Source organism: Sander vitreus, chromosome 19 (assembly GCF_031162955.1).
Source record: "Sander vitreus isolate 19-12246 chromosome 19, sanVit1, whole genome shotgun sequence".
Classification (NCBI taxonomy): Eukaryota; Metazoa; Chordata; class Actinopteri; order Perciformes; family Percidae; genus Sander; species Sander vitreus.
The window spans coordinates 6672746-6698905 of record NC_135873.1 but is presented as its reverse complement, the minus strand read 5'-3'; positions in this window follow the sequence as shown (position 1 = coordinate 6698905).

Genomic DNA, 26160 nt, shown 5'->3' with positions numbered 1-26160 from the left:
GACACTCAGTAAAAGTAACACTGTTTTTCAGTGCACAAAGAGAGAGTTTAACTCCACAACTTTTTTGAATTGCAGAGCTTTACTGGTATCATTGGCCCAGTAGGACAGAGCTCATCCCCGCCATGCGGAAATTGCAGAACTACTGTCAGGGTAATCTAGAAACAGTTCTTTCCTTCTGATGAGGGCGACCTTGAGTTTGAAATATGTGTGTGGGTGCAAGGCAGGACGGTAGTGTGACTATTTCAGCACAGTCCTCTGGTATTTGCTTCCTTCCTGCAGTGCAAAGTATATGCTTTTAAATTTGAAACAACTTTAAAACAGAGAGTGAAATAAGTGACCTATAGGCTACTGAAGTGGTTCACTACACACTCTGGTCTGTAGTGTACTGTCATTAAAAAAAAACAGCAGCAACTAGCGTCAGTAATTGGCTTTGAAACTTTTGTCTGTAATTCAGAGGTCATGGCTGTGACAAAGATTCATATCATCTATGAAAGTTAAAACCATAAATACAAAAATATGTTCAAGGGTACAGTCTAGACACGGTTGAAGAATTTCATTCACAGTCAAAATGTAGTCTATCCCATAATTCAACGCAAGCTCAAGGTGTGAGTCAGAAATCATACAAATGCAAATATTGGTTAAATGAGAATTTGCAGACTTTACTTCAATTGCTTTATTCTCTTAAGCAAGACAGTGTAGGACACCACACACAATTTTAAATAACTTTCAGTTTATCCCTTTTTTGTTGTTACTGTTCGACAATATTGCATTGATGATTTTATTTGACTCACAGGAATAATCTCCTATCAGACTCTTTAACAAACTTTACTACCTTTTTGGCAGTCCAACAGACACTCTCTCATGTGTACGGTGAATTTGAACCCTAATTACAATTCTGTAAATCAATCCAAAATGGCAACCAGACAAGTAACCAGCGATCCTTTTCAGTTTTATCATTATTAAGTCTCATTAAGTAAGCATGGTTTTTTTTTTTTGTCATCACTACGTGCAGCAGAACAAGCTCCAAACCCATATTATCACCTAATAAATTTGCTACAGCTAACTTAGCAAAGAGTACATCCAGCAGGTCCTATGGCATGCTACTTTTTGGATGCTTTTATATAGGCCTCAGTGGTCCCCTAATACTGTATCTGAAGTCTCTTTTATATAGGCCTTAGTGGTCCCCTAATACTGTATCTGAAGTCTCTTTCCCGAAATTCAGCCTTGGTGCAGAATTACAGCAACTACGAGCCAGTCCCACAATGAGCTTTCCTTAGGATGTGCCATTTCCTGCCTGTAGCTTTAAAGGCTATTGAGGAGGAGAGAGGCGGGGCAAGGTGGAGGGTGGGGTTGTGGCCTTGACCAACTGCCATGCTTCGCTCGTTTGCAAGCCATGATGTCTCTCTCCTTCTCATGGACGGGCCAAATTCTCTGGGTGAGCTTTCATTTTCTCAAAGGCAGACATCATCATGTATGGGCTTTAAATAATAATGGTATATCAAAAAAGTAAAAGTAAAAGTATATCAGCGACGTTAACGATTGCCCGGTTGCCGTTGGCAACCAAACTGTGACAATTGGAAACCTAATCATCACCCCTGGTTGATGTGATTTGAGTGGTGAGTGGCTTTCCATCTCTGTCTGCACTATTTCTTCCCCCAAAAAGGACACAGTGAATAGGTTGGTCAACAGAACTTCAAACCGTACTGGACATTTAGTTTTGTGTGGTCTAATAGAACTCCTACCTGATGTAATCACTGGTCTCATCTCTACGTGATGCTATCGCCGACCTCATGTCTGTCTCATTCAGTCCTTGCCTGTGTTCTTCTCCACTAAGACATAATGTCAAACAAACATGTAATAGATTTTTCATTAGTTTTTCCATATCAATAATATTAAGAAATGAATCTGTTGGTATCAAGTGACTCCCCCTACACTTCCACCTAATGTTAGCCCTACCTGTTGCCGTCCCCTGCCTTTCCTGATCCACCATCCTCACACCTGAATGAAAGGAACTCACTGTTAAATATAGCAGCCTAAATTCAATTCTTAAATCAGCCTGGTGATGGCATCTTATAAGACAACTATTATGCAGTAAGGTTGTGCTGCTGTTGAAATTACATTCACATTTTGTATTTTAAATATTTATATATTTTTTTTCTTGTCATTTATTGTGCATGCTACCTTATATTTACCATATATAATGCATGGGATTGGTACCATAGGGTTTAACCAAAATCTAAATGTAGCTATCAGCAACATTGGTTTGCATTAAGCTAGCTGTAAACCCCACTTTAGCTGCTAGTGTTAGCAAACACTAGCTAGTCTGAGAACAGTCTGTTAACATGAATATTTGCAAGCCTCCTAGTTTGGCAAATCTATGCATGATTCAATGATAAACCAGAGTTATAGCATTAGTTATGTTTTCCAGATTCTTGTCATTTATTGTACATGCTACCTTATATTTATCAGTTTTTAGCTCAGCAACCTTGGTTTTGCATATTGTAAGCTAGCCGTAAACCCCACTTTAGCTGCTAGTGTTAGCAAACACTAGCTAGTCAACATTCTGTTAACATGAATATTTGCAAGCCTCCAAGTTTGGTAGCAAATCTATGCATGATTCCATGGTAAACCCCCATTTGGCTGCTACATTCCCAGTGTTAGCAAACGCTAGCTAGTCTGTTAACATGAATATTTGCAAGTCTCCCAGCACAGACGTCACACTTTAAATCCTACCTGTTGCCTCTCACCATCCACTTATTTAACTGCTGTCGCATCCCTGGTCATCTCCCTTTCCCTCTTTCTTTTTCTATTTTTAGCCCCAACAGCTGTTTTGCTTTGCTCTTTTTCCATAGACGGCAACTTACTACTCGTATGCTCGTACCTGCTCACTCAGCGCTCACAGCGCCCACCCGCTCCCCGCTCCCTGCCCTCCTCCTCCCTCTTCTATGTCAACATTCTATGATGGAATCTTATGAGACAGGGCGCCTACTCTAGCCTGTTAGTCTTCTAAAGCAGTGGTTCCCAACCTTTTTTCCTTAGCACCCCCCCCTACTTATGTCTAAGAAAAGCTGAGCCCCCCCTCCGAAGTTGAGGTAACTCTCGAGATAGAGCCTTGCTTTCTTTTTTGATACAGAGAAGTTATCAGCACTTTTACGTTTCTCCGCCATGTTTCATTCATAAAATAGTGATGCCGTGGCGGCAGGAAAAACGAGGATGATAGCAGCTAGCAGCTGACCTGATGACAGCAAGGGTCCCAGGTTAAGAGGTCCTGGAGGTTTGGCCTACTAAGTAGCCTGCCTACAATTTTAAGCGAGAACAAAAATATATAGTTTTTATACAGACTTTTGTATACATTATATATTCTAGTGTATTATCATAATTTGTTTAACATGTGCAAATATTTTTACTTAAGATAAAGACTTGCGCACCCCCTGTGATCTTTGCCGTCCCCCTGAGGGGTCCCTGGACCCCAGGTTGGGAACCACTGCTCTAAAATGTTATATAATAACATTGAGAAAAGGTAGAAATGATTTAGAGACGCACAACAGCAGCTACATATTGAAAATACCAAAAAAAGATTTTTTTTTTTTTTTAACAATCGCTTTGGCGCCCCCCATGGTGCTGCGCCCCCCATGGTGCTGCGCCCCTATGCGCCGCATATAGCGCATACCCACTTTTTGCGTCACTTGATGTAGACATCTTCTTCTTTGTCCTATATATTTCAATTGCTTGATATAAGCCTTCACTATTCCAAGTTCATAAAATATACCAGATAAAAGTGAACAAAGCATTACCTTAATACCACATGCCAATGGTAGTTAATACTCAGGTCTGAGTATGATACATGCAGTTCACATTGGCCTACCTCTGCGCTGCTCAGAATTTCAGCCATGCCTTGTACTTTGTGTAGATCTTAATGGCCTTGCTCTCACTTCATGTGCTTCCTTAATCAGAGTAAAAATGTCTCCTTTCTTTATTATTTCAAGACACACACAGAGCCAATTAGCTAATCATTATGGCAAGGCAGGTGGTGCACTAATACAAGATAATAACACACCTTGGGCATTCAGAGCCACCATACTGCTCAGGGCCGTTCAGCCACATTGCAAGCCTAATTGGGTTCATTATCATCATGCAAAAGGAAAACTGTTAGACCTGTAACTTTTGAGCCTGCTTTTTATTGAGGGAATGAGAAGGACGTTGGCATTATTAAAAGGAAAAAAAAAACATAGAGACAAAACCTGGACTAATAGTTTATTTTTGTACCGATGAACTGTTAAAATCCCTTGAGGACACAGATACATAGATGTAAAATGAAAAGGGGGAGATGTCTGTGACTATAACGTTGGATTTATTCCCCCCCCACCCCCGTTTTTTTGTTCTTCCGGATTAGAAACAAACAGTGAACAATATCTGATCATAGGCTTATCCATTTATCTTTTATACGATCTCAAATGAATACAACAAAAAGAAGGGATGTATCATGCTGGTTTACTTTAGATGCAGGGCTCACATCATTATAATGAACCTTTTTTCAAAGCCCAACATCAGAACAGAAAATGAGGAATCACCTTAAAGTTGAAAACAAAGGCTTTGCATTTTGCATATGCAAAAAAAAAGTGTTAAATGTCCTTTTACCGTTTTAGTAGCATACGTTACTGCATTCTTTAATTCTGAATTAATGATGGAGAAAAATCGAATCAGTGTAGGCCTATTCATTAATAAATAATTGTATGTGTGTAAAGCCTTTGCTAAACACTAATTATGTTTCCGTAGTGATACAGAGGTCGACAGGGCTTTTCCATGGCAACTGTGGTGATGAACACTACCTAAAAGGTTCTGTATCCTTTCTAGACACCACAATGCACTGGCTGCACATGTTTGCCTGTGTCCTATTTCCTGACTGTTAGTCCATAAATACATCTCATGAATGTATGCATGATGAGGGAAGAATGAATGCTGTCTCACACTGTATGCACCTGGCAATGAAATAAAATCCACATTTAGAATGGAGATTTTGGACAGTACGGGACATTTTCTTCCAGAACTTCTAAATGAAATGTGACACTGTGTGCTAGCGATCTAACTGTTGCAGCAACGCAAAGTCATAATTCCAAATCCGACAGCAACGTTTGTTGTTGTTTGCCGTTTTTTATTCCGTGCTGCACAATTCTGGCTATTGTTATTCTAAAAGATTTTAACTTCCCTCGTGACGATCAACGCAAGGTGACATTTGAGACTCTGCTATTAAAACACAAATCCCACATGCTTATCTCAAAATAAAATTTGCAAGTGAGGGATCCACGGGCGAGTAGTCACTTGCTGTTGGGGAGAGCTCGTGTCTCAGCGAATATCCTTTACCATGAAAGCAAACTGACAGTCAAGAGTGTCAAAAGCAGTTTGCTTCCATTATAGTCTCCCCCTGCCCAAGTCACACATCTGGTATTCGTGGAAGCAACATTTAACACGTTCTCTTACAGAGCTGTGGCGTCTTTCTTTCATTATGTTAGCACCTCTGAAGGGCAGGATGCTGTGTTTCTACCCCGTCTTTGACTGACACGGTGGTTATGAGCAATGATAGCTGCCAGGGCTCCGAGGGAGCATCTAAATGAACTGACACTGGCAGTGTGAAGACACCTCACGCCAAATCCACTGACAACATTATTATACTAAGGACTTTATATAGGATGATGAGGCCTGGAGAATCAATGTGATTGATGCGCGGCACTCAGCACATAATTCCTCACGTTTTATTTAAGACACTCGCTCAGAGGGGTTGTTGTGACTGCTGCCACTTGGAGAGGTGATGTTGTTGAATTATGCTTGCCGGTTAAACATGTTCAGTTTTGCTCTACACACAGGAAATTAGAGCTGCACAAGAAGTAAAATACGGTCCAACATCCTGTCCAACAACAGTTTGTAGTCATGTAGGAGAATGTCAGTTGTGTGCAGCCGAGTAGCACAGGTAACATGGTAGTTGGACTATTGGGCTGTGCAATGGCTGTAGTGCTCGAGTCCAGTCTCAGTCTCAAGACATTTTTTATTTTTTTATCTTGGACTTGGGGGTATTTTGACTCAGGCCTTGTCTTGGTCTTGACCCCGGGTCTCACCATAAAAGTCTGTTTTTGCTCTTTGCACTCCAGAATGACACAGAATTGTTTTCTGATGCCTCTAACACACTTTGTTAAGTTCAGGCGCAACAACTTGGTTAGGTGTAGGGACTACACTGACTTTGTCGCTCTATAATATCATAACCTGATATCCTCCTTTATTTATGTCATAATTACTTGGGCTTTTTCTTACTTGCTTACTTTCTCTTACTACTTACTACATAAGTCTTTTTGGGACACTTTCCGAAACAAGATTTTGTCCATGCTCTCATTACCAGCACACAGTTGCAACATCTACATTACATTACATGTCATTTAGCTGACGCTTTTATCCAAAGCGACTTCCAATTAAGTGCTTTCAACCCTGAAGGTGCAAACTCCAGACAACAGCTAGTAAGTGAGATTAAGTACATTAGCTTTAAATAAGCAAAACTACAAAGAACCATATGAAAGTGCAGCTTCAAGAAATATTTTTTTATTTATTTTTTTATGTTTATCCGAGGTGTAGTCGGAAGAGATTTTGAGCTTGAGCTTTCGGCCATCCCGACGTCAGTAGGGAGCTCATTCCACCATTTAGGAGCCAGGACTGCGAACAGTCGGGATTTCGTTGAGTAATTAGTTGTCCCTCGCTGTGAGGGTGCAGCAAGCAGGTTGGCTGATGCAGAGCGGAGTGGGCGGGTTGGGGTATAGGGTTTGACCATGTCCTGGATGTATGCTGGGGCTGATCCGTTCGTGGCCCTGTATGCAAGTACTAGTGTCTTGAAGCGGATGCGGGCAGCAACTGGTAACCAGTGAAGAGAGCGGAGGAGCGGTGTAGTGCGAGAGAACTTGGGGTTAGGTTGAAGACCTCCCCAAGATGCAGTATATCTCTAGCCTACCATTACAACTTTGAGGATAGCAGTTCCAATAAAAGCTTCATCGACACTTTTACATGCGTACCATGTTATTGATAGCTGTACAGTATCAGAAACAGGGCGATTCAAATGAACCAATAAGTTGACGCACGCAGCCAAACAAAAGATACACACTAATTGAATACACAATGATACAACCTATCCGCTACTTCTACGAAAAAAGTGGATGCGCTTATTTTTTTTATAAATCCCATATTCAGATGATGAAATAATAATCACACAATATTTCATGTTAATGACAGAATGTGACTTTAGGCAGCTTTTTCATTTTGTTCCCACCGTTGCATGTTTTGGTTAATTACCTAGTTTGAGTTTTAGTAGTGTGTGTATTTTTCATTTGGTTTTATTAGATGTGTTGCATGTTTTAACAGTTATTAGTTGCATGAGTTTGTGGATGTGCTGTGTGTTTTTCTAATTGTTTGTTAGACTGGGATTATGAGAAGCAGCTGTGATTGCCTGGACCCATCCCCCTACCCCCTCCCCCCCCCACCCCCACACAGCTCATGATTGGCCACAGGATCTAATGATGTGGTTGTTAAAGGTGGATGTGAAACAGGTGTGGGGAAAAAAAACAAACAGGAGGACAAAGAAAGAGAAGTCGGGGTTGTGACCTGCTGGAGCAGAGTTGTGTTTTTTTTGTCATTTTATTCATTTTAGTCATGTTCTTTTTTTATAGCTGTGCAGAAGGAACCGGTTGGATTTTAAATAAATTATTGAAGAAACCATCCGGTGGAGCTTAAGTTTTTTTCTAAACAGTGGAAACACCTTGTTTTGCTGGTAACAAAGGACCTCACACTACTGCGTGACATTAACGTCAATATAGGAAGTCAAAAAATAATGAATACTAAATTCCCTTTCTGTAATGTTTTCCCCACTTTAATCAAACATCTGTGTACAATGAAGCACTGCCACAACAGTGCCCACGTTTCACCTGCCATATGTCCTGCCCAACTGTTGCTTTGTGTAAAATCCACAGTCAGAGGTAATAAAGCATGCAGTGTTTGTAAATGGAAAAGCAAAGACACACAACACTAGTATCCTTGTTGTTTTATCATTATTTTATCAGTGTTGTATTGTCGTTCAGTTGCTTTATGTCATCAAAAGGGTAATCTGGTCTTTACAGAAAAAATTATATTGAAAAACAATATTGAAAATTCACCTTAAGCCCAAATATAGTACTAATACAAGGGAAGAAAATAACACACAAGTGTTTGAGGGTTGCTTTTCCCTTCCACAGAATCTAGTTGTAATGGTAGGCTAGAAATATACTGCATGTTAGCATTAGCTACATTTGCAATATATATATATATATACATTTAGATTTTTAAGGTAGAAGGGAAGCAGATGGGGAGGGATAAAAAAAAGAAATGTGAGAAATATATACTTTAAGGTTTATTAGGCTAGTGTGCAATCGCAGGCTGCTTGCTCAGGGAAATTGGTGCCCCCGGGCTATATCCCATCCCCATGGCTGCTCACAGGGAGATATTGAAAGAAAGAAAAGGAGGAGGCCTGTGTTTAAGTGAGATGGGAGGGTTGAGGATATGGTGGGTAGGGAGTTTTAAAAGAACGAAAGAAGAAGCAGTGTTAATACATGAGATGAGTCTTCCATTTAATAGAAAACCTTGTACATGTGTGGTAATGAGTTTACTCATAAGCAAATCATGAGTGTGCTCTCCTTTAATGCATGAAGCCGTGCCACAAAAATCCATCTACCCACTCAATAATTTACACTGTGAATCAGGAAATGCTTAAGAGAATAGTTTCATGACGCACGCCCTAACAAGGTGATGACCAACATGATTTATTTATTTATTGATTGATTTACTGTCCGAAAATAATGTGCATGTACACAATTATTAAAATGTTTGAAGAAATCCCCTTGGCATGATTTATTCACTCTCAGATTTCAACTACAACATGCTGGCCCTAATTAAAGACAAATTCTATAAATCAGGTTTTCATCATTAAGTGCTGTTTATATCTTATTTCTGTTTCTGCTGCTAATAAAGCCTGTGAAGCCCTTTGACAGTCTTTATCTCTTTATCTTCCCTTTATCTTTCCCCTTTCCTATAGAGACCCCTTTTCTCCTCCTGACCACCTGTTCCTCTCAACCCATTTTCATTTACTTTGCCATATGCTTAGCTGCAGCTATCCAACAGCATATAGCTCATGAATAACCCAGTGAGTTCATTCTCTCTTTGCACCCAAAACACTTTTACATTTATTTATTTAATTGTTGTGCTCTGATATCTAAAAGGAGACATCAGTCATGGTTAAAGTGATAAAAAAACAAAACAGGTTTCGCTTCATGGGGCGCTTTTTAGTTTGGTTCTGCTGCTCTGGAGCCTTACTGCACCACAATAGGAAGACATGTGCTTATAAGTCCCTGCATTACATGTAGATGGGTACCTCAATATGGTACTCTGAAATTATGAGCTAAATGTAATGGTTATAGAAAAATGTCCCTGCAAATTGGTTAATTCTGCATTCCCCTGTTTAAGAAAATGTGCAAGATTGACTCTGATAATTTACGAGTTGAATTTACCAATTCACACAACCAAGACACTGCAGACGCCTTCTTTAGCCTACAGCAGGGGTTCCCAATCTGGGGGTTTGGACCCCAAGGGTTCACACGATACATTTGAGGGGTTGAAAGATGATCATCAGAATCAGAATCAGTTTTTCTTACCCAAGGAGTTTACTTTGGTATTTTGGTGCATAGCAATAAACATAGTAAGAGAAGGGAAAAATGAAAAACAAGTAATGCAAATATCAACTCCTGAATAGAAAAATGTACAATAAAAAGTCTGAACGATATATGTAAAACTTAGGTCAAATATATCCGTTTCTAAAATGAAAAGAGCTGTAGATGTTGTAGACCGTAGACGTGCCTCCTCTGATACACACCGTAATTTCACACTTGGGTCGCTTCATGGCACCTGACCCGGCCCATATAGGGGAAGACCATAGGTTGCATTTGAGGTCCCCGGAAGCTTAGCAGGTGGAACCTTAAGCTTAGATGTTACATAATAGTCTGTATATTATTGCTATACAGAGGACAATAATTGTAAACCATGTAAGCCAATAAAAGAGGTCATTACCTTATGTTTGGACTACTGCAATGGAGTCCTGTCTGAGGTCCCCAGCAAAACCCTAGACAGGCTCCAGTATGTCCAAACCTCTGCTGCCAAGGTCCTCACCCACACCAAGATGTGTCAGCACATCACCCCAACCCTCATCCACCTTCACTGGCTCCCAATTAAGTCCCGCATCACATATAAAATCCTCCTTCTCACCTACAAATCCCTCCATGCCCTGGCCCCACAGTACCTCTCCGACCGCCTCCATCCATAAACCCCACCCCGAAACCTGCGGTTCTCAGACGCTGGCCTGCTCTCCATTCCCCACACCAGACTCTGTACCTTCGGAGACAGAGCCGTTAGTGTTGCAGCCCCATCCCTCTGGAACACCCCCCTGCAGATATCTGAAATGCTCCATCCCTGGACCTTTTTAAAAAAAAAACTTTTTAACCACAGCCTACAACCTCCTTTAGTATAGCCACTGTAATTCTGTAAAGTGTCTTTTGGTTTTATGAAGGGTGCTATATAAATAAAAGTTATTATTATTATTATTATTATTATTATTATTATGTCAGTAAGGCACAAACACTTTGATTAATCCATACAACAACGAATGACAAGTAAGACTGTTAAGATGAGGATGAAGTAAGACTGTTAAGAAACCATGCCGGTGGCGAGTTCCTTTTCCCTCATACACCACACAGACAGAAGGGAGGATATAAAAAGGCAAACACAAAGTTTGGAGTGCTTAAGAAGGAGTGTAAAATAAACCAAATCCTCCTACCTTTATGAGGAGGCTAAGATTGCTTTGATGGCTCTCAGAGTCACGTCAAGAGACATTTTAACGTAAAGGACCAAATACGGTGCAGAACAAGTAGACCCCGTGACTCGCTCTGTCCCCAAATTAATTTAGACATAAAATAGGTCTCGTAGAGTCAAAGATATTTGCCCTGTGGCGAATGCCCTTCTTTGTATACTATTCATATAAAGGCTAATATTACCTCGTCCTTGCAGTTATGGCTTTGTGGTGTCCTGAGTGGTTTTGCGACTGTGACCTACATCTGTTTCTCTATAGTGATAATCATTAGGGATTTCTCATACCTATCCCGGCCACAGTGTGTTTGATAAACATTTTGTATGCTTGGATTCATGTACTTTTGAAGATGTTGCTCAAATGTCTTTGCGTAACTGTAAAATGCAAAATGTAAAAGGTCAACACATTTTTTCTGATGATTTGAAGACAGCTGGATTTGTCATGAATCACTTTTAATAAAAGTTGCTGAGTATCTCACAACAAAGTTGTCTAGATGACAACATGTAAAAAAAAAAATACAGTAAATCTAAATTAATTAGGGTAATGTAGTTAATCCAGTTTCTGGTGATTTCTGTAAAAGATTCTACAGCACATGTCTTACAGAGTGATTCAGGCTATCTCACCCTTGGTTCACACAGAAAACAGGCAGCTGTCTCTTTATGCATATGAGCACCACAACAGATTAACAGATCAATACCTCTCTCATATCTGTCTGTTAAATATGAAGCTACAGCCAGGAGACAGTTAGCTTAGCATAGCATCAAAAACAGTGGGGAACAGCTAGTGGGGCGCTCTACAAAGGTAATGACAATTACTTGTTATCTAAAATATAAATGTTATCTACTGTTGAGTTTTTTCTACAATAACGTATTGTTAAAGCTTCATTAAAAAAATAGTTTTAATCATTTTCACATTTATATATATATAATTTATAAATATACATTTTAAAATCAACTTTGTTCATAACACAACTTTTCTGAGCGCTATTAGTTTCATAGACTACCTTACACTCAACAAATAGTTCTAATGTGTTTGTAAAAATCCTAAAATAGATGTATCCCCAAGAGGCAACATGCTGTATAACTAATGCACATGTCTCTGTTGTTTGTTCAATTTCACTACACATGCAATCTAATTTTTTATTTATTTAAGTAACAGTGTACACCTAAAATGAAATTTTATATATATATTTCATACAGGATTTTAAAAGTGGTTTCACATGTCCAGTGTGCAAAATCTTCAAACAATTTTTCCATCTGTGAAGAAACAAAGAGGCCTTCTATGTCAAGCTGATTTCTCCTCCGTGTAAAGACGATCATGACTGTGAGGCACTGTAAAAGCAAAATATAAATCGCTTACCAGTGCAACTACAGAGAAGAAAAAGGGCTTGACAGCATCAGCACATTCCTGCACCATGCTGCTATCTCATATCTCATCTGATGACTCTGATATTGTGGATTTCTTTATGAAATAAACATGGTGTGGAGAGGAGAGACGGCCTGAGCCAAGAATCCCAGAGCGGGCACAGATTTGATCACACGCTCAAGGAAAAGCAAAAAAGGTAAACCAGATTGGATGGCCAAGACAAAGTAATTGGACTTGTGTTGGTAACCTGAGTGGACACAGACCCATTTATCTCTCTGTCTGAAGCCCAGAAGGTCACAGTAAAGAACCCTGATTGTACCGTGCAAACCATTACTGATGTAAGAAACTCTTCTCGGGACTTTCTTTTGCTTCACCAATAAGGATTTCCTGTTATCCATTATTAGGTTATTCATCCTGCTCTTAAGTATACTGTGTTGTGACATTTTTGAAGCAAGCAAGCAAAATTTTCCTATTATGGCACTTTTCAAAACAGAAGTTACATTGTTTTCAAGAGGGGAAAGAGAAGGATTCTAAAGGGAGAGAGAAAGAAGGCAGTCTATGCTAGCTGCTCTGTGAGGCTATGAACTACAGTAAATGCTAACGTCAGCATGCTAACATACTCACACTATCATTGCTGACATGCTGATGTTTAGCAGGTATGCCTAATATATACTGCTCACAATCTTTGTTTAGTGTGTTAGCTAGATGCTAACATTTGCAGCTGAGGCTAATGGGAATGCCATTACCTTTGTAGCTATTTGTTCACCAAAGTTATTTCAATTCATCCTGTGGGGAAAATACTACATATGTAGTTGAATTCCATGGCAATCCATCCAATAGTTGTGAAGATATTTCACTCAAAACCATGCATTTTCCTTTGCTTTATCAATCATGGAAAACAATGCTATGCTATGACGACTTGCTTTTCATAAAATATAATGTTTGCGATCTGCACACATTAGACGCCACTTGCCTATTTTGCTCCCGGAATGGCGGCATGCTATTGTGTGAATAAACAAAGCCGGCATAATGGCAAACCTTGATTGCGGCGCTAATGCGGAATGTCTCTGTGAAAGGGGCTGTTGAAGTGCAGGCATCCTTGGAGCTTTTGTTTTGCTCATTTTCTTTTTTTTGCTTGTTGTTCCAGAGACCTTGGTGAAATGTTGATGGAGCTTTTGAGGACCAGCTAGCCTTGGAGGAAAGAAAAAAAAATTGAAAGAGCTGTCTGGTAAATAGTGTGATCACACAAACACTATGTCCTGTTGAAGAAGATAACCAAAAGTGCAAGTTACAAGGCAGCACAGCAAAAGAGAGTTTGAAGGGAAGATAGAGACAAGGAAAGAGAGGAGAGACAGAGATGAGAAGCAGAAAGGGAGAGAGTCAGTGGAAACTGCATGCCAAGCTTTGTAAAGCACAAGGGATGAAACATCGCTTTTCTCATAAGATGATTATGTTGTTAAATGAGATATGGCAATACTCTTGTAAGCGCTTAATCCAAGGATCTCCAGCTGCCATGCAAATGTAGCAGATGTCAGCAGGATGACACAAAGCCGAGGAATGAGCAACCAAAATTCTCCTCATCCCCCCCCTCCTCCTCTGTATTATTTAACAGGGGGGCTTGCGGTTGCCGAAGCTCATTGTATTAACTCTGTTCACGTATTCAAGTGGGAGCCGTGGCAAAGCACACATTTGGTCAAAACTACCGCACGCAAAACTGTTTTTGTGGTCTTTAAGGAAAAAAAAAAAATTCTCTGAAAAGTAGCCCAGCTTTAAGGCTTTTCTGAAGTTGCCTAAACTTGGTAATGCTTGGATGTTCGGACCAACTTCTATGAAGCTGTTTCTTTCTGAAGTTTTCTCTAAGCTTTGCCGTGCTTTCATGCAGCTCTCTAGGCATTCCCAGGTGGGATTTTAGGGGTGGGTGGACCGAATCGGAGTGGATTTCCTTGGGGGACATTAAAGTAAAATGTTTGACTCGTCCCTTTGGGATTCACGTTGATGACATCATGACTATGAAAGTGCAAGTGAGCGCCACTCCAGGCCCATTAAATCAGATAGCATGATCATTTAGTCTCATTTGCCATCAGTCGCACTAATTGCATCTGACTGTCGACTCCGGAGAGTATTGTAATTCCCTTGAACTGGTTAAAGTGACTGTGATGGGCTATGCCTGAACTTGTTTAATGGCAGGTGATATATGATTTGTTTTGCTTATTCGTTATCATTCGATTTTAATAGCAAAGACATAAAAATGGAATTGATAATCATACTCTCTGGGGCTTATCGGTGCTACGTTATGTGTATCCTCTTTAGTTAGAGCCATCTCCTGAAAGAATTGCATCTAAGCTCCAAATGTATCATTTAAACAGGATCAGTTCACTCCAAATACAAAACAACAGAAAGATCTAAAAAATTATATGACCATACTGTACATTGAGATCAAGCTTGTCAAATCACACTCGTCGAAAAACATTCACTGTTCAGCCTTCCGGGAGGCGCTTTGTCCATGTCTCTAACTGCCCCTTTCTCTTTTCCTTCCCCTTTTCTTTTATCATTCTTTTTTTTTCAACTCCCTTCTGCGGCTCACAGAGCTTTGTGCTCGTGTTTGAGTTCTCGCTGGCTGACAGGTTGTCACAGATAATAAGTTTTAATTCCCCGTGTGGGACCAAAACTCACTTGCCTTGTAATTTCCTCATAATTTTATTCCCTTTTGAAGCCCTTGAATGTAGATTGGTGAGATGTCAGTTATGAGTGTGGTAAGCTGAGATAGTAATGTATTCTGCTGCACTGAGACTGGACCCTTTGTCAAATTAAAGGGAATAAAGTGTATTCTTTCATGTTTTAATGTGATGCTAACATAATCATGCTGCAGGTGCATGATCAATGATAGTCTTTATTTATTTATTTTTGAAGTCTTAACTTTGGTGCTAGTTTTTCATACCTTTTTTTATTCAATAGGCCTACTATTAGTTGATTGAGACAGAGACGGAAAACAAAAACAAGTTGGTCTACAGGGCCTCAATTTTACCTTTGTGTGACAACAGTGCCATCTGTGCAGTGAAACACTGTGGTACTGACTCTTGTGAGTTACATGATCTCACTCCAACCCCTGATCCCCATTTGTCCCAGCGGTGATGTGTCTAAACGCACCACAGACGTTCTGATGGACACTTTGCCTTGAGCTCCTGTTCACCCCTTCCACCCCTCAATGCCATTTTTCCTCCCCAATCCAGAATAATGAGCCTTTCAGAAACTCAACTCAGGGATCCCGGCCCAGTGGTGTGTTCGGCAGCCCAGATTTCTTGCGTCTTCCCCATTGCTAAAGCCTCCGTTAGCCTCGCAGCTTCCAGGCCGCTGAAAAATCACAGCTCTGTCGGCCAAGTGTGGCCGCTGTTTCAGCAGGATAAGTTGGCCGGGGAAATATTTTCTAAGTCCCCCTAAATGTAAACAAAGCACCCTTTGCTGTCACCTTGGATGCCTGCCCTGTCTTCTGTCTTGGATGGCTGGTTAGGTATTCTCTACCTCATAAAGGATGCAGCTGTGCTGTATAAAAAAAAACAAAAGAATTTATGCCCAGTCCTTCCCCCATTCCAGCACAGAATTGACACAGGAAGGTTCAGACTTTCTCCTAGCCCTGTGGTTTGAAAATCCCCCTTGTTTTGCCGCCAGCCAGAGCTGGAAACCACAAAAACAAGAACTTATGACATCTTCCACCTATACCCAGAATAATCTATTGAGGACACGTTTGTCAGACAGGTGCGTTATTTCACTGAGGACTGATGTGCATGTAGTCAGAATTAGTGCCATTTTCTGTGGGCTCTTAACTTGTGTGTCATGGGTGTTCCGTGGTGATTCCCTATGGATCCCATGTGATGGATGGTCTTAATGAAGGGTGTTAATTTAAAGTCACCTGCAGGCTATAGCCGTTCTATCCATAAGGCTGCATCATCACCTATCCAATGTTCTCTCTACACTGACAGAGGAAGGCCCAGGGAGAAGTAAGGAGATGGAATTGGATTTGAAGCTCTGAGGCAGGTAATAAAAAGCAACACTCCCACACACCAAGGAATGTGATTTCCCCAAGTACCCCTGGCAGACATGTTGAATTTCTTGCTGTAATGTATAGGCGACCAAGCTATTCATAACACGGAAGGCCCTGGCGAGTACACGAGCTGAAGCTTGTTTTCTCATTAAAAGAGCCTTTTCTGGTCAAAAATGCACCGAGTGTACTTTCATACTTTCATTACATACAGTAGCCCAAGCTTAAAACCTCATTGGTTTCCATGGTAATGGCTTACTGCATTGGGCAGCCATTTCATGTGATAAGTGACATGGAAGCTTGTAATGCAGGCGCATGACTAAATGATAAGGCGGATGGGTTCTGTATAATCCAAATCCATAATTTGATCCACAAATGTAATGTAATTTGAACACATGTGCATGCATAATGTAAGTAGGCCTACGTAATGAAGTACAACATGGCACAAGAGATAAGATGCATCTAGAAGCACAGAAGGATATACTCATATTATTCATTTACATAACATGAAATTTAAGTTGTGTCTCAGAACCGCTTGTTCACAGCCTCAAACTTAAAATAAAGCATTGTTACTACCCGATACCCAATCTGTTTTTTTAAGATTATTTTTTGGGGCTTTTTCTGCCCTTAATTTGACAGGACAGCTAGGTGAGAAAGGTGAGAGAGAGGGGGAAGACATGCAGGAAATTGCCACAGGTCAGATTCAAACCCTGGACCTCTGCTTTGAGGCATAAACTTCTCAGTATATCTGCGCCTGCTCTACCCACTGATCCAACCCGGCCATGTGGTGTCCTGACAGTAACAGTCTACGCACATGCATAAAACGGATCGGATTTCCTGCAAGGATCGGGCAGCCACAGGCATGTTAGCATTGTCACTTTGAGCATGTTAGCATGCTAGCGTTAGCATGGCTGTGAATCTTGTTTCTAAACAAGATGCAATGACAAGTAATGCTTGGTATGACTTTAATCATTTCTATACATTTTGTATAGGTAAAGTAATAACTGTTGTAATTACTGTCTTGACCGACAAATAAGTATCTTTCTGTCGAATTGTCCACGCAGAGCATGTGCTTGTGCGTCTGTAGAAAATCCATTTAAGATCCATCTTAACCTTCTGAAAGCTATATAATCTGTGCCCTTGTGTTCAATTACTACATCCTCCTTTGCAGTATTGTAGGTCAGAACATGCTCTAGCATCATCATAGCATTGTTGGAGTGTAACATAGCATCTCCTGATGATAGAAAGAATGAAACAAAATGGGGGAAAAGCACATGTAAAATACATGGAGACTGGTAGGGAATAATTTCTGTTCAAGGATAGTATTAAAAAATGATTCAGAAATAAAACACTGCACAAGTATTAAGGTGTTTTCTGGACTTCTGTTTGCTCTGTATTGTGTTCTGTTCATTGTAATTTCCATGATCTCTGGCTTATCTTCTCTGCATGTCTTTAAAATAATGTCCCCTGGAGGTTCATGGATGTAATGAGCTAAAGTCAATAATTTCCAACAGAAAAATAAATAACAATCAATACTTGCTTTCACATGCTTGTTGCTACATACTAGCCTGGCTCCAGAGCTGTAGTTCAATGAATCCAACATAAAGTAAAATGTGATAAAGCTTTACTCCCTACACAATAGATAAGTGAGATGGGGCTTACAAAGCCTCTGGATGCCATGTTGAACATGGCCAGCAGCTGGTGTCAGTGCTTCCTAAGCATGGCCTTGCGAAAAGGCAGCATATATTTCAATTTCCCCTTCAGTAGTTCCAGAGAGGTGTCTGGAGAGGTTTGGTGAGATGGCTGTCTACGCAAAAAGGGTCCTCAGTAGCTTTCTATGCAGGCCACTAGAGCAGCAGGGCTGGCCCTAGGCTGGGACTAAGCCTCATGCCTGCCTCACTGACACTGATCCGTCTCCCTTGCATTGCTACACAGCCTAAATAAAGCAACAATGGTCAACACGGGGAACAGAGGTTGAAGAAAGAGTGGGTTTTCACTTTGTGTCATTTCAATGCTTTTTGTCTTGCTCCTAAGGCAAAAAGCCATTGACTTCCTCTGCTAGAAATTATTTTCCCACCAGCATTTGCATATAACACAACTGTAATACATTTCTAACACAGTAAGGATTATCTTTTGTACCACTTTTTAGGTGAAAGTGCAGTAAGTACAGAGCAGCCACTCTCAGCTAATACTCCATTAGACATTTGGTGAAGAAACATCATTAGTTTATTTTAATGTGCCGCGATGGAGGCTGAGTGACACTAATGGGAGGCTGCGTAAAAAATTTTGTCAATCTTAGCAGTGTGACAGTTCACTGAACAGCACATTAGTGCTAAAAGTATTTCAGGTCTCTAAGTATGCCTTCCTCTCTTAAGCCTATAGAATGAGGGGGGAGGGGGCTACGGAGGCGATCCGAAAAGACGTTTCAATATTCATAAATAGGGAAAAACTGAGAGCACGCACTGTGAAACAGACAACCTGGACTACAGGCAGGGGGTGTCTCAATAATTCCGTTGAGCCTCAACACTAAAGCTGCATTAGCAGGAGTGCTGAATGGATTCTCTTCTTTCTATCGAAATATCCGCAGTCAGCAAGGACGATCTGAATCGGAAAATGTGACCATCCCTCACTCGATCAAAGAAAGTACTCATGGCACGCCAACACAGCAGAATGTTGTTGTAGTGCAGAGAAAGTGGATGTTGCAGAGGAGATTAATAAACAATTTACAGTTTAATTATTACCATTCTGCTCATTAAAGCAATGAGATGTGATTAAGTGGTAAATAGGGCTGGACAAAACCATTGTAGATCTCCCACTGGTGGATGTGGTGGCACAAGTAGTACCTTCTAGGCAAACAGTGGCGGAAGATACCACATTAAAAATACTAAGAGTGTAAATGTAGTCAGAAAAATGTGCTTAATGTATTAAATGTTAAAGAAAAAGTGTCCCCTGTGACTGTGACATAAGCGTGATTTAAGGCTGATTTCGTTGTAGCTTAAGTGCGTTAAGTGGCCTGAAGTTAATACTTGTGCATTGGTGTGTGCGTAGATCTCTTTAAGAAAATAGCAGGGCCGGCACGTGTGTGTGCGAGTGGAGCGTGTGTGTTAGAGCGAGTGAGAGAGTGACAGGGATTAGCTTCGGAGTGAGTGCCGACTCGAAAGTCGTGGTGAGAGAAACAAAGTGTCTACCCTGTGCTTTCTGACCACGGTGGGGAATCTGTAGCATGTTGTTTATGGAGAAGGAGAACCAGGAAATGGGTACAGGGAAATGCAAAGTTACCAAACCACAGCAGAGCGACGTGTGTCACCGCAGCGTTTAGTTACATAGCCACGGCGTAGATTTAACGCAGAAGCATAAATCACGCTTTACTCATCTATTAATGTAAAAGCAGGATTTTACTGTTGTAGTTGGTTGAGGTGGAGCTAATTCTTAACTATTTAATATAAGGCTGCAACTAATGATTATTTTCATTATGGATTCATCTGCTGATTATTTTTTCAATTAATTGATTGATTGATTGTTTGGTTTGTAAAAATAGTTAGAAATGACCATTACAAGATCCCAGTTGACACCTCCATAACGCTAGTTTTGTCCAAGAAAAACTACAAAATTACAAGATTATTAAAAAAATACATTACAATTATTAAATGGGAAAACAGCAAATCCTCACTTCTGAAACTGGAATCATGAAATGTTTTAATATTAAAAAAAAGGCTTAAACAATTATTATTATCAAAATAGTTGCCAATTAATTTTTTGACAAACGACTAATTGATTAATCGTTTCAACTGTACCTGTATATACTCTAATGTCGTTCAATTTATAAGACAACATAATATTTTATAAGCGCATTGTATGTTTTGTTTGCAAAAATATTATTTTGGTAAGGTAATTAGTAACTAAAGCTGCCAAATAATTGTAGTAGATCAAAGTAAAAAAGTACAATATTTCCCTCTGAAGTGAAGTAGATTAAAACTAGAAATTGATTTAAGTAGCTTAAATTTGCACTTAGTCACATTCCACAACTGTCTGCAAAACCGGCCTTTAAGATGTACTGATCAAAGATGGAGTGAGAGAATAGGAGATGGACTTCACGGCCATCACTTTCAAAACATGTAATAACTGGGAGGTGGAGGGGTCAAGTGCCTTCACTCGTTCCTCAGACGAGACAATCTGATACAAAAGACAGATAGACAGTGAGTCATTTTACCACTTGACATTATTGCAAAATATGTGGTCTTCACTGCTTCACCCGTGACAAGTCATGCATCAGAGGTCAGGCTTCCCCAGGGTTATAGCCCTCGAAAAATACAGCGCTGACAGGTGAGCATTTCCAAGTTATTATGTAACCATTAGTCTTGCATTGCCAGACCTTCCTCCACAGCAATGCAAAGAAGGGTCTGGCGAGTCCACACAACATTCCAGGATGGGAGCAAAATGTGCTCTGGTTTATTGGCATTTCTTTAAACCAATCATGATCATCTTGGGTGGCGGACGGAGCAACGGTGCCTCTGCAAAATAGCCTCGGGAAGGGACTTGTTTTGGTGGACCGTTTGTGCGTTCAAAAGTTGTTTTAGTCGTGCAACAGAAGCTAGTCCTCTGGCTTTACCCTGCAGAGATCTGAGGAGCAGTTAACCATAGTGCTCATAAATCTACCGGAGTTTAGAATGCCAACATCCAGGGACATCCGGCGTAATTTCCGGTGGCACCTGAACAATCCCGGAAATGAAACGTTGTCAATATATGTAACCATCAGCTGGAGGCTCCACTGCCAAAGCACTGTACATTTTTAAAGAAGCCTTAGCTAACGGTCACTGTTTAATATTTCTTAATATATCTCATTCAGCCAGTAGAAACATTTATAGTAATTCCTAAATTAAAGCTGCACTGCTCAATATTTGTATAGGCTATTACCAATGGATGAATTGGCTATGCGTAATATGATAGGTGTCTCTTTTAATAAAAAAAACAACAGAGAATATTCACCCAAATGCAGCTCACTTCAGCTTTTTTTTTTCTTTTTAAGTGAATGCCATTTTGGAAATAGCCTTTAAAATATTTCAGAATTGATATTTTCTAAAGTATGAATCAAATTCGCAGTTGCCAAAGATGTTGAATTTCAAGCAAGCTGAAATGCAGATATTGAGTTAGAAAAATGTGCTCAGAAGAATGAGAGATCCCAAATATAATTTGATAATAGTGACAAGCCGTAAATCGAATGCAGAGTTTGAATTAATAATTCAGCACGCAGAATCCTTACTGAGACAGAGGGGGAGAAAACAGAGGAATAAGAAATATGATCCCTGGTGTCTGCTCAGTTCCCTTTTCCTTTTCCTTTTCTTCCCTTTCTTGCAGGTTTCATGAAATCTGGGACACTGAGACGTACTGTATGTTTAGAATTCCTGCGTGTGTACTTTTGCAAAACATCTTTTCTTCCGGATAAAGTCGTCGGTGGAGACGAAACTTGGAATTCATCTTCACTATTATAGAAACACCCTTCAGTACGGCTGTTATTGGTTGAAATTGCTCCTTGAAATAAATAGGGTTCAAGTCAGGGTCAAGTGGAAATTTCTCTTCACATGTCCAGTATGTATTCAACAAAACACAACATGCTGTTTGGATTTGCATTGCTTTGATGATCCCATTGAAGTGATGCCTGTCAGTGCGTCCACAGGGGTTAAAAACCCAATCCCATACAATAGACCTCTCTAAGTGATTGAGCAGAGGTGGAGTAACCTTGGCTATCTCCTTGTGGAATATAACTGAGTTGACTTGTTTATTGTTTTTCTCCTCCTTCCTCCGTGCCCTCTATCTATGTTTGTTTTTGATTTGTTTGGCCCCTGGTGTACTCTACGGAGATGCCCTTTTCATGCATCGCCCTGGGTGCTGTTGCTGGTCTGGGACTTTTGTGGCGCCCCCGTCTAGGGTCGGAAAAACCCTGTGGCTGTGATTGTCCTCTACCTTGTGATGTCAAAGCATCCAGAGGATTAGTTAGTGTTTTTCTCTTACCCTCCCTCCGTCTCTCTCGTTCATTCACACGCGACTGTATATTGTCAGTGTGCCAAAGCTCGCACATACACGTTGTAACCATAAACCCTCAGGACATGCTGTTGGGGATGCCCATGTTCACACTCAGCCGCATGAACACACGCAGGCCCGACTGTTTTCCCGCCAAGCAGGATTTGTAGTATTTTCCCCCATGAATCTTGTGGCATTCGCCCGATAAGCTTCATCCTGCCAGTTTCTAGCTGCCTGGCACTAAAATGTGTGTGAAGCCTCTGAGACCCCCTCTATCATTATTCATGAACATCATTATTTTGCAACTGTCTGCGTTCTTTCAATGAATTTTCCCGGCGCCAAACTGTAGGCGGCCTCTAGTATCAGCATGTAACACTCAGATTCTTTTGGTTTTCACTCCAAAAAATTAAGTATGTGTGAACCATCCTAAAATGTGCTGCTGACAAGCATTTGGCTAAGTCTGTCTAACACTTAACGTACCCTGTCCTCCCTCCCCACCCTCTAATTGGTTTAATGTACAGTGAAATAGGGTTGACTGTTTTCTTTTAAGTTAAACTGTGGACAGATCCTGCCTCTATCGCCGAATGGCTGTCAGGTTCAGTTAGAAGCTTAGGTAGATTGAACAAAAAGGTTCAGTTAAGCTGAAAATCCAATGTGAAGTGGGGTGGTAGCAAAGTATTCTTTAATAACTAAATGATGCATGAACTCCAAGCATGGCATAAGTCAATGGCAGAGGTTAAAGCAAAGACAATGCACTTCTCTTACAGTATTAGTCTCACATATAACGTTCAATTTACACTGAGAATCTTCCTCAGGCAAACATGAACTCCTGTTGAAATCAAAACCACACAGGGACTGCATATTTCCAGTTGTATTAAGGTGCTACTTGTGTTCTGGAAAAGCACTGGCAATCAGTCGTTAATATAAAGTTGGCCTTGCACCTCTAGCAGTAAAAGACTCTAACTAATGAAGAAGAGGCTGCATTACTGAGGGACACATACAGTGTGTCAACATAAGGCACCTGAGTCCCCTATTATGTGGGAATGTTGTACACAACATGCCAAGGCTATCCACATTATTAGTATCACCTCCAAAAGAGCAGACAGCTAAAACATTTCAAATTTAAATTTTTCAGTTTTCAGTTTTCATTTTAATGGTATTGTGGTCTCACTTGTATTCACTAATTAAAGCTAACAGTTAATGTTATGTTAATGCGACTAAATTATCTCAAAATCCCCCAAAAATGCCATGAGGTTTGGTACAGACATTCATCTGGCCCTCAGGATGAGTTTCAATACCTTTGTTGATCCTCTCACTTTTCATCTAGAGCCATCATTAGGTCAACATTTCAATTTGTCCAATACTTTTGTTTATGATGTAATACTTACAAAACCAATGACAAACTAAAATAAACTAAACCTCTACTTAGTGTTTGGTGCTAATTGACAAATGTTAGTATGCTAACATGCTAAAACTGAGTCTGTGAACATGGTCAACAATATACCAGTCCCTCCAGGATTTCGCAATGTCGCCATAGCACCAATTCACGCGAATTCAACCAATCACCGTGAATTTGGTGCGACTCGCAATTTTGACCAATCACTGCAACTTTTCCGCAAATTTGACCAATAACCTGAAGTTTCCCGCGACTTCAGCCAATCCCAGCAGTCCCACGTGCCGTCAGTATGTGACTCTGAGAGCCAATGACCAAGCGGGAGGGAGAACGGCCACGAGTTGATAATTTCCTTGTTTCTGATGAAGACGAGACGTGTGTGACTGACTCGAACATCTCACATTATTAACAAAACATACAGCGAAAGACCGTACAAAACATTTCAGACCGTCCTGCCAACGTGTATACATTTTAACATTAATGTACACTCTAACGTTTTTTCTCTCTAAAGTCGCTGAAAGCTGCTGCTGTTTCAGTCCTGTCGGCTCTCTGCAGTGGGCGGGGCTGCTCATCCCCCGCGACTGACGCGCGCACACACACACACAAACACACACACACACACAAGCACACAATCACACATGGTGGATGCAGGAAAAACCGGAGATCAGACGACACGATGACCTAAATTGAGGACAGCTGTGCTCGTTATTGTAAGTGCAATGATAAGTTAAAGTCCAATAAGTAACGTTACTTTATCAAACCGTATGAATGTGTGTCCCAGGCCAAGTCAGGTTAGGAAATTAACTAACAATATAAAGATCAACAAGCCACTGACAGATATGTTCAAATTTGATTCATTCAATAAATTATTATTTTTTGTCCTAAATCCAGCAGCCATTTTCATATTATACCAACATTTGCAGCATCCTGAGCTTTTTTGGTAAGGTAACTAGGAAAACTCAGCCCAGAGTAATTTTATTCTCCCCGAAACAAGTTTCCTTTTTATTTTTAAAGAACTATAAAAAACAAAAACGTTCACTGTCTCCCGCAACTTCATTGCAACAAACATACAAAAGACATCACAACTTTTATCGCAACTTTTTACAAAAGCTCCCGCGAAATAAGGCATTTTGGGCCGCAACAATCTCAAAAAAAGGCCGCGAAATCCTGGAGGGACTGATATACATGCAAAACAGCAGTATGTTAGCATTGTCATTGTGAGCATGTTAGCATGCTGATGTTAGCATTTAGCTCAAAGCACAGTTGTGCCTTAAACCTTCCATAAATAATGCATTTGTTTTGATGTTGTAAAGTCTAAACTACCAGTATGTTACTATGAAGTGCTTTACAAAAGGATAGTTAACAGAAGCTCTGGTTGCAAAAACTACATTCAGGCTAAAGGAGAACTCCACAGATTTAGCATTGCACTCCTAAAACATTGTCGGACTGTGGTGGACAGTTTAAAAAGTATCAAACTCAATGCAACGAACCTAGAGATATCATCTTTTTCACTCATGCATTCCTTTTCCTTGTCAAAACCTGCTGCCTACATTACCCACAATACAACTCAACCACCGACAATTCAGTCAGAGTTTCAGATGTGTTATGCTAGTGGCAGCCAATGTAGCCTCGAACCTCAAGTAGAGATGAGGAGCGGGCTACAGAGGTAGGCTCACTTCTTTCTAACTAATCAGCCTCAGGTTTTTTCATTTTCAAACTTGTAGTCTTCGGCTCCAATCGATGCTGACTCAAGTGAAATCACTTGAGGCAGTTTATCATATTTCACGCAGCTCCAACTGGAGCCTCAAAAGGCTTTATGCAACTTTTTTTTGCACATATGCAGTAGTACTCCCCAAGACCTGTAAACCAACTTTGAGTTCCCCTTTCAGGTTGTTCCAGTAGAACAAGGATTGTTTTTCTGGATATTGTATTCTGTTTTATACTGTGTGTATTTCTATTTTCATTACTGTGCTTATGCATGCATTCAAGATAAGGAAACGATAAGGAAAATCCAATTACTGTTAATGTGAAGTCACTGAGGGTTGGGGGGGGGGGGGTCATGCCCCTTGTTTTTTATCAAAGGATAATTTCATTTCTTTGGGGCAAATTCAGACCATACCACATTCTGGGTAACATAGAAGCTAGCGTCCACTTCAGTCACAGTACACATTATGCTCAGTCCATTCTTCAGTCATCAGCAAAGGCAGAGGCAGACTCGAAGCTCTCTCCAAAGAGGTGCCCCAGGCTATACTCTTCTTCCAGACAGACTCTGCACACAGCTGAGGGCCAAAATAATTCCTGGCCTGTCCCCTCTGATCGGGGGGAGCGAGAGGGACTGAGAGACGCACTGGCCTACATAACCATAATGAGCTGAGCACGTAGGTAGTGAGCTAACACGGCGAGACATGTGGCTAAGTTAATAGGGCAGGC